A 10,042-nucleotide genomic window follows, 5' to 3' on the forward strand; every position below is an offset into this window, starting at 1 on the left:
TGCAAGTATCTTTTTAAAAAAAAAAATATGTGTTACCAAAGCCCCAACATCTCACTGGAAATACAGCTTTCCATGATTCCATTATCTCCCACTGGCAAGGTCTTAGAAATAATGACACATTCACTAGTATTTAATAGACACATGATAAGCACAAGCTCCAGTCTGATCAGACCGTGAACTAAATATAAAAGGAATGCTTTGCAAAGTGCCATTTAGATTCCAGTGTAAGAGAAATGTAATGCATATGTCAAGTTATTGAGTTGTCAACTTAAATAGAAGCCGCTATGTCATCTAGTAATTATTGCTATTTAGGCCTGAGGCATTAGTGCTAATATTAGCATGCGAGTGTTAAGTACGCAGAGTACAAAAGGGAAAAGAAGAGATTCTATGAAGTAAACCCTGAAGAAGACAGTATGTTACTAAAGGCCACAATCTATCTTATAGCTATGTGCTGACTATTTTAAATTAGAAAAATCTGTGTAAGAATACACAACTCACTTGGGGGGAAAATATGAGCAGGTACATTTTAGGAAAAGTTTAAAATATCATCATTATTCCACATAGGAAAATTGTTGGTGAAAATCATCAGAAGTACATCCAAAATTAAATTTGGTGGTTCCGTTTGTAGCTACAATGATTTCTTGACAGCGATTTTGAACTGCAGGATTCTCTTAAAATACACACACACACACGCACACACACACACACCACCCTGGAATAGACTCCATATTTAACCTATGTCTAAAACTTAAACTTAGACTCCATGGAGATCTCCTGCTTTCCTCCACCTGTGACTCAGGTTCTAGTTTTACATATATTTAGCTGGTATAACCACCTTTACTTAGCTCTCCTGGGGTGGTGCCTTTTATAACATCAGAAATCCTCTATAAAAACTGGGAAATAAAAAGAGGCTTTTGAGATCTCACCTGCAGAGGACTGAAGATCACAGGCAAATATATAAATGTAAATATATACAAATACAATACAGACACACGAACATGAATACGAAACCTCTCCTCTAACTGACTGTGTATCAAAAGTAAAAATACAACTTATCTTTAAGGTCATTCTTTCAAAGAGATTAAAACCTGCTGTCTGGAAATGTACATATGAGCAATCAAAAAAGAATAAGAAGAAAAGGAAAAACCAGACACTCTAGCATCTCTTTTCTGGTCCATTCCTTAAGAACATTAAGTAATAAAAAGATCCATGTGAAGATGAAGATAAAATCTTGCAGGACCAATACTGTCTTTCCTCATTCTCCAGGCAGACAACAGAGTCAGCAAAAAAGATTGGACTATTTCCAAATCCTTCTAAAAGCATATACTCTCTGAAGAAAAAGGCATCTTTGTGTGACTAGACCATGCGACACACACATGCCACCACAAAGTTGGCCTGAATTTTATTCTAATGGAATAAAACCGCAGACTGCAGAATCATGTTTTTTGAGAGGAAAGATTCTGTGTATTTAACAGTAAGCAACACAGGCAAAGAACAAGAAGTCAGCCCAAGCCTTCAAACAGTCAGATGCCCTTTGGACTTCAGCTTTTGTGTTGTGATGTATCCTCTTCTCTCCACAGGACTAAATCCTCTCCTTTCTTCAAGATTCAGCTCAACCATTTTTTCCTCCAGGAAATATTCCCCTCTGCATCTCCGAATGCAGGTGCTAAATAGCCTTCTTTTTTCCTCCCCATAACATTTTTAGTTTGTGCATCTAGGGGGAAAAAAAAAGTCTACTACTTCTATTTAGATATCAATCTCCTTCACTAGACTGTACACTTCCCTTGTGCAAATTTAATCGTTTAAATTTATTATAATCCCACAAGAGCCAGTACGTTATGTTTGCATTCCTACCAAATGTTTATGTGCATTCCTATCAAATGAACTACGGTTATGTTGAAGATGAGACAGATTTAAGCCATAGTTTTTTTCTCAGTCTTTACTGAGCAAAGGCATTTACATTCCAAAAACAGGTTTGGTTAGTTTTCCCTCCTTTAGAAAAGTAGGGAGGAATTAAAATCAATCCTCACTTTTATTGCCTTCCCTCCTCTTTTTCTATACTGCAAATACTAAACCACATGAAAGGGACTAAAGAAGTTGTAACTACAAGTTTGATCTTAATTGGGGAGTGTAATTTGGAGATTGTTTTCTTTTTCTTAAAGAAGAAATCAAAAAGCTTCCCTCAGGCAATTCTCTCCCTATTGGCTTCCTGGTATTTGAATATATTTCTGTCGCAATAGATATAATTGTTCTATTATCAATCTCACAGTTCTTGGTTCTTGACTCAGTAGAAATTGGCAGGAGATTGAAAAAGGAATTTATACAGGCAAGACTTTATTAGGGGGAGGAGTTTGCTCAAACAAAGGGAGAAAGTGCTCTTTAGGGAGCAATGAGATTGACTCTCAGAACAAAGGGCTGGGGACTTTTAAGGGTAGGGAAAGTTTGATGCCAGCATTGAAATCATAGCATGCAGAGGTGGGGTTTGGTTGGCAGCTGCCCATCCGTGGATCATGCTTCTTCATACATTGCATGTCTCATAAGCATGGTAAATCTCCACCATCAGGCATGAATTTTAGCATGAATATGAGACAAAGGTCTATGAGAGGTCAACTTTGGTCTCCATTTTGGCAGTTTGTTCTGGCTTTGTCTGGGGCCAGCAGATCCCTGCTCCAGGGGTTGCCAATCCTGTTAAAGAAAGCAGAGCTCCCTTCTAGTGAAGCTGGGTGTTAATCATTTTCAAAGCTTTTGTTCAGTAATGTAAGCAGACTTAAGCTTTTGCTCAAGTCTCAGGCAGGTAGCCAAAGTTTACTTCCAATACTATCTCATTCACCCTGAGAGGTTTTGGTTTTATCTTCCTCATTCTTAAGGGAGTAGGGCAGCAGATCTTTTCTTCTTTATCTGCTTTTTGCTGACATTTGGACATTGACAGTATCTATTTTGGGAATTTATAAGAATATCTCACTGCCTGATCTTGGGTCTCCCTGACCAAGGTTTAATGAGAGTTCTTGGATCACCAAGAGTTCTTGGATCCCACGCCCCACCCCCAGGGCTATGTCCCCTACACATGGTGTTGTTAACCCAAAGAAAGGGGGTTCTAGATACTCAGGCAGGCTGGGCAAGCAATAGTATCAGGTGCATCATGACAAAGAAATCAAGTCCATACACCCAGCAGAGATAAGAAGATTCTTTTCCTGAGAGAGGAGATTAAGTGAGGAGACAGAGTAATAGCAAGATTTTTTTTCATATTACAGTGTTCACTATTATTATGCCCCAATCCAATGTCATCCCACTTATTTGATGGTGGGCTGATTTCTCTAGGAAGCTTCAGAGGCTTGTAGGGATGGGCTGGCCTTAACTAGCTATTTCAACTAGTCTTTTGGCTGGGAGCTTACTGGCTCACAGATGTTTGTATGGGTGGCAGATGCTACCTGAGAAAAGTCAGATAAGATCGACTTCATTCTAGTTAGGTGTTCCCAGCTAGTGGTCACTTGTAGTTTGACCACAGTTGGGATCACAGAGATCACCTGGTAACGCCCCTTCTGCTTAGGCTGTATTTGTTTTTATAGACATCTTTCTTTACAGGTTTTAAGCAATAGTTGGCCCTTGGTTGGATTGGCAGGGGAGTATTTGAATCTTGAATAGCAGCAGATAATATTTGGTTCCCATATTTTTGAATAACCTGTCCAAAACTGATTACATAGTACAAGCTTTTACTAAGTTCCTCCAAAGATCTTTCATAAGGCATTTTGAAAGGACTTAATTTTTGTCACTGTTAGAGGCAATTCATACCCCACAGAGGGTAATGGGTAGGAACTTAACCCAAGTTCATAAGTCTCCTGGAAGAGATTATTTAAAGTTTGTTTGAATCTACGAGTTGCCTTTACAATCTTTCCAGAATACTGAGGATGCCAGAAAGAATGTAGTTGGTAGCTAATTCCTAGAACAGAGGAAAGGACTTGGAGTTATTTTGGCTAAAAAAGAAGCTCCATTACTAAGGTAGAGGGGTGTGTGTGTGTGTGTGTGTGTGTGTGTGTGTGTGTGTGTCTTCCTCAATTCCTTTCATCAATATTCTATAGCGTTTATTTTTATTATTATTTAATTTATTTTTTATTTCAAATTAATATAAGGGTATGAATTTTTAGGTTACTTTCTTCTCACTTCCAGGGTAAAGTTCCATTTGTAAAAGAGCCCCTCACCCACGGGCCATGTTATACACCCTCACAATTAGGTGAGATCTCACCTCAGGCCCTCCATCGTTCTGCCAATTGTCCTCCACCCTTCCCCCTTCTGCCTCCCTCTACCCCCGTACTAGACTATATTTGGGTTTTATTGTTCTTGTGAGCATTTAATTGTTTATATATTGATTTCATATTAGTATGGAGTACATTGGATTTTTATTTTACCATTCTTGTGATACTTTACTAAGAAAAATGTATTTCAACTCCATGCAGGTAAATGTAAAAGATGTAAAGTCTCCATCTTTTTTAATGGCTGAATAGTGTTCCTTGGTATATGCATACCATAGATTGTTGGTATATTCATGGGTTGATAGGCACTTATGTTGCTTCTATGATTTGACAATTATAAATTGAGCTGCAATAAACATTCCTGACATAAATGTCTTTCTGGTAAAATGATTTTTGTTTTGGGGGGTAGATACCTAGTAATGGGATTGTAGGATCAAATGAAAAGTCTACTTTTAGATCCTTGAGGATTCTCCATACTTTTCTCCAAAAAGGCTGTATTAGTTTTCAATCCCACCAGCAGTGTAGAAGTGTTCTTTTTCCCCATATCTATGATGTTGTGGAAATCCAAACCAAGGAATTACTTCCTTTAAGAGCTATTTCCACATCTCCTTTGCTTTCTTGGTTCTGGAAGGAAAAGGAAAAACCTCAGCCCATCCAATGAAATTATCTACAAGCATCAAGAAATATATGTAGTGTAAACCCTGCTGGGGGAAGGATTTGAGTGAAATCTATTTGCTGGTCCTCTCCTGGCTAAGTTCCTCTGTGTTGGACTAGCTAGACTAAGGAAGGGGTAATTGGATAGCATCAGGGATTATTTTGTAGACACAAGTGTCAAGCTCAAGAAATTTGTTTCACTCCCTTTCTAAGGCCTTTTCCACAGAGATGTTTTGTAAGTCATCCACATTCAGCAGTTAGGTTCCATCTGTTAGAGTTAATTCCCTCAATTCTCTTGACAGAAGGGTACCAAAAAAAAAAAAAAAAAAAAAAAGGAGGACTGTCCCTACTGTCCCTAAATCCTTAGGTAAGTATGGTCATCCTTGGTGTCTTGTTCTCTTTACTCAAAATAAAACAGGTATTGGGAACATGGAGGGAGGGGGAATACAGAAGAAAGCATTCTTTAAATGTAACACAGTGAACAATTGGGCATCTCTCAGTTCCTAGGTAAGTAGTGTAGGAATCGGACAAACCAATATTGTCCATTAGGTTTCTTCACTGGAAGAATGGGAGTATTACAAGGTGACTGGAAAACCTAATTAAATTTATAACCTTTTGTAATTTTACAGGGAGACATTAATGATCAGCCTGTTGTTTTAATATCCCAAACCACTGGGTTTGTCTGGATTGACATGTTTTCAGGGATATCGGCCAGGTGAGGGGTCTTTCTCTCTAAGAAGACCTGTAAATTAATTCCCTATTCAGGCTTTATGTTTGTTTGAATTTGGCTTGCATAGAGTGAAACAGTTTGCGGATTTTAGTTAATAGGTCTTTTGTCGGTAAGGGGATACGACACTCAGGATCATACAAGAATGAGTGGGAATTAATTTTGGACCTGACCTCACAGGCAAAGGAAAGGTAAACTGTCTTTCATTGGGTTGTCCATCCACTCCAGTTACAGAACAGTAACAGTGGGAGAGAAGCAAAAAGGTCACGTTAGGACAGAATAGGAAGTTGTGGTATCCAGGAAGAAGTTCATTTTCCTACCTACCACATTGAGAGTGATCCAAAGCATCACTTGCGGTGATAGCAATATTATCTATTAAGGTCATGCAGGTACCTGGGCTTCATCACTCTTAGTTTGCTTCTTGTTACACTGGCCAGAAGGCAATTTTGGCATGGGCAGAAGTAATCAGGATAGTCTCCTTACCAATGTCCCTCTTTCCTACAATTGGCACACTGGTTAATCACCAGCAAGCATCTCCAAAAGAGGTCTGGTCTTTTTGGTGGCCTCCTATAGTCACCTCAAAGCAACTAGTTAAGAGATGCCAATAACTGAATCTTCTTAGTCAATCTCTTGTCCTGGTTAGCCTCCTCTGTCCTATCTCTGTTGTTAAAGACAACAAAGGTCTCCCCTACCCATCTCTGTATCAGTGTCTGGTTTCCTCCCTCTAAGTTTCAAAGCTTTATTCTAATACTTGGTACTGCTGTGTAATGAAATCCTTTGCCATCACACCTGTACCTTTCACAGACTTGGGACCATGTTGGTATATTTTCTAAAAGCTGTTATTAATCTATTAAGGTTGACAACTGGGTTTTCCTCTCTCTCAGATAACTTCCCACATCTTATCACAGTTTACAAGTTTCACTGTGCATCTTTTCATTATCTCTATCTAACAGACTATGAAGTTAATCATTCTAGCCTTGTTGAAATTATTGTTATACTGCCATTGAGAATGCTGGTTGGGGACTGGCATTCCCCTTGCTCTATAGGTTTTGTGGCAGGAGTTGTAAACCATCATTTCATCTGCTTTTTCTCTAGCTCTCCTAAAAGTTCTGTCTTCTCATCTTTGATCCAACATTGGGCCAAAATGACCATGATATACTACCAGCTTTAGGGAAAAAGTCAAACTAAACTTGGTGAATTCACCTCTAAACTTGTCAGGATTTTCCAAAAGCCTTCCAAATATTTCTTTACAGAGTCCAAAATCCAAAATGGAAAAGAATACATGGAGTCATGCAATCCTTTCACTACCATCAGCCACTTCTCTAAAAGGAAACACGTTCTTGGCAACTCAAATTTGGAACCTGAGCGAAGTCTCATAGGGGAGAGAACAGGAGTTGGAGGCTAAGGTTTTGAGTGGGGCTCAGGATTCAGTATGTTCACAGGAGACTCATGCCTTCCTATTATCACCTCCAGTTTTATCTTTATCATGATAGAGTGCAGGGGCTGAGAGGAAAGAAGAAAATGTGGGTAGTTTCAAGTAACTTACAAGAGCAGGTCACCTAAGATGTCCTTCTCTTGGTTTTCGAGAAGGCTTTTTGTGACAAAGTCATGGGTTATTAATTTTTTAAATCAGAATCTAGGTAAAGGGCCATGAAGGACTGGACATAGGGGACTATCCTCATTTGACTTGTTCTTTGCAAAACAGACCTAATTGTAAGATAGTATTAAAATTAAGGGATCCATTTAGTAGCCATTTTTCTTGGTCCCTATTTTGAGGCTAGGCTTCATTATGGAGAAAAATAAGTTTTCCTTTTCCTTTAGATTATCTAATTTGAATTTATCTTGGCTTGACAATGGGCCCTTGAGGGTAGAGTCTTTAGGGATGCTTGGGGCTCCTCCCATAACAGGAGAGCTAGTGATCTACCATCAAATTCCCGGGAAAAGGATGGAGGTCATGAGAATGAGAACATACATGTCTCATACTTGGGTATAACTTTTAGTATTAAAATGAGGCAAAAATTCTATGAGGTCAACCTTGATCCCATCTTAGCAATATGTTCCATATCTTTGTTCCATATCTTAAGAGGACTTAATTAAGCTTTGGCTTAAGGCTCAGGCAGGTAGCCAAAGTTCACCTCCTGTACTATCTCAGTTCACTCTAAGTATTATGGAGATGTTTAGGACACAAAATAAAATTAGAATGCAAATAACTGTTGATAAAGAGCCCGGGATTGGTTACTGTACTTCTGGTCAAAGTACAACTGACTGGTAGTATATGACTTCTGGGTTTGATAGAGAAGATGAGGCTCAAATAGATTATATGTGTTAAAGTGTAGAAGATATGTCTAAGTGTTCTCCATATCTCTTTCCAAAAGGAATGTATTAATTTGCATTCCCACCAGCAGTGCAAAAGTGTTCCCTTTTCTCCACATCCGCGCCAATATCTCTGGTCTTGGGGTTTTGTGATATAGGCTAGTCTCACTGGAGTTAGATGGTATCTCAAAGTAGTTTTGATTTGCATTTCTCTGATGATTAAAGATGATGAACATTTTTTCATGTCTGAAGGCCTGTCTTCTTCAGAGAAGTTTCTCTTCAAATCCCTTGCCCAGCCTGCGATGTGATCCCTTGTTCTTTTCTTGCTAATGCGTTTGAGTTCTATGTGGATTCTGGTTATTAAACCTTTGTCGGAGACATAACCTGCAAATATCTTCTCCCATTCTGTGGGCTGTTTGCTTGCTTTACTTACTGTGTTCTTGGCTGTGCAGAAGCTTTTTAGTTTGATCAAGTCCCAGTAGTGTATTTTTGAAGCTGCTTCAATTGCCCGGGGGGTCCTCCTCATAAAATACTCGCCCAGACTGATTTCTTCAAGGTTTTCCCTGCACTCTCCTCTAGTATTACCCAGTTACAACCTAAGAATAGGGGGAAGGGGGAAAGAGAGGGGAGGGAGGGGGGAGGTGGGTAGAGGGAGGGGGATTGGTGGGATTACACCTGCAGTGCATCTTACAAGGGTATATGTGAAACTTGATAAATGTGGAATGTAAGTGTCTTGGCACAGTAATTGAGAGAATGCCAGGAAGGCTATGTTAACCAGTGTGATGAAAGTGTGTCAAACGGTCTGTGAAGCTAGTGTATGATGCCCCATTATCATATCAATGTACACAGCTATGATTTAATAAAAAAAAAATGTAGAAGATATTTCCACAAAGAAGCATTCACAGACATTTTTTGCCTAATCACATTTCATCTCAACTGAATAGAGACAAATAAGCACTTTGGTCAGAGACATTGATTGTTTTTCAGTAGCCCCAGTTCATGAGGGCTAGAGAGAAGATATTTAAAATGAATCTCACTAAATGGAAGGTTTACTTTCAGCTCTTTAAGGATTCACCATACTACTTTCCATGGAGGCTGTATTAGTTTGCAATACCATCAACAGAGTAAAATAGTTCCCATCTCTCTGTATCTATGTCAGCATCTGCAGCTTTGGGCTATTCTCACTGGGGTTAGGTGCTACCTAGAAGAAAACTAACAAACAAACAACAACCAAAAAAAACATCATTTACCAGAAGGACATTTGCACTACAATATTCATCACAGCTCAATTCACAATTGGCAAAACGTGGAATGAACCCAAATTTATATCTTTTGTAAAGTTGAAGTGCATTCATTTTAGTAAAGTATCACAAGAATGGAAAAACAAGTTTCCAATGTATGCAATACTAATATAAAACCAATATGTAAACAACTATACTCCACATGAGAGAAAAGCAAAGTTAAATTCAAGTGGGGGTAAGAGTGGAAGAGGGTGTGCTCTCGCCTAATAGGCACAATGTAAGGGCATACTGCACAGTCCCTGGGTGAAGGGCTCAATTACAAACTTTGCCTAACAAATTCAAACAATGTAGCCTAATTATTTGTACCCTCGTATTAATCTGAAATAACAACAAATAAAATAAAATAGATCACATCATCAGAACACCATGGATTTTATCTTCATCTTTTCTACTCTAACTTTCCCTCATCGTTAGTGAATATTTCATTTAATTGGAAACCCAAAAGAACAAACTGATGGTCATTAATGAACACCTTTTGTTCTAGGCTTATCTTGACTACATCAAATCTTTTATGTCCTCAACTAAAACTTCTTTGACTTGAAAATGTTTTTTCTACTTCACAACTTTAAACTTGGTTCACAAACATCTCTGAATTTTGTGCACATATTTATTAGTGAGATTGGTCTACAATTGCCTTCTTGCTGTAGCGTGTCTCATTTTATTTTGAAATTCACACTGATATGAAATAAGGTCAGCACCTGTGGCTCAAAGGAGTAGGGTGCTGACCTCATATGCCAGAGGTGGCGGGTTCAAGCCCAGCCCCAGCCAAATCCTGCAAAAATAAAAATAAATAAATAAAT

The sequence above is a fragment of the Nycticebus coucang genome, chromosome 11 (genome assembly GCF_027406575.1).
Source record: "Nycticebus coucang isolate mNycCou1 chromosome 11, mNycCou1.pri, whole genome shotgun sequence".
Lineage (NCBI taxonomy): Eukaryota > Metazoa > Chordata > Mammalia > Primates > Lorisidae > Nycticebus > Nycticebus coucang.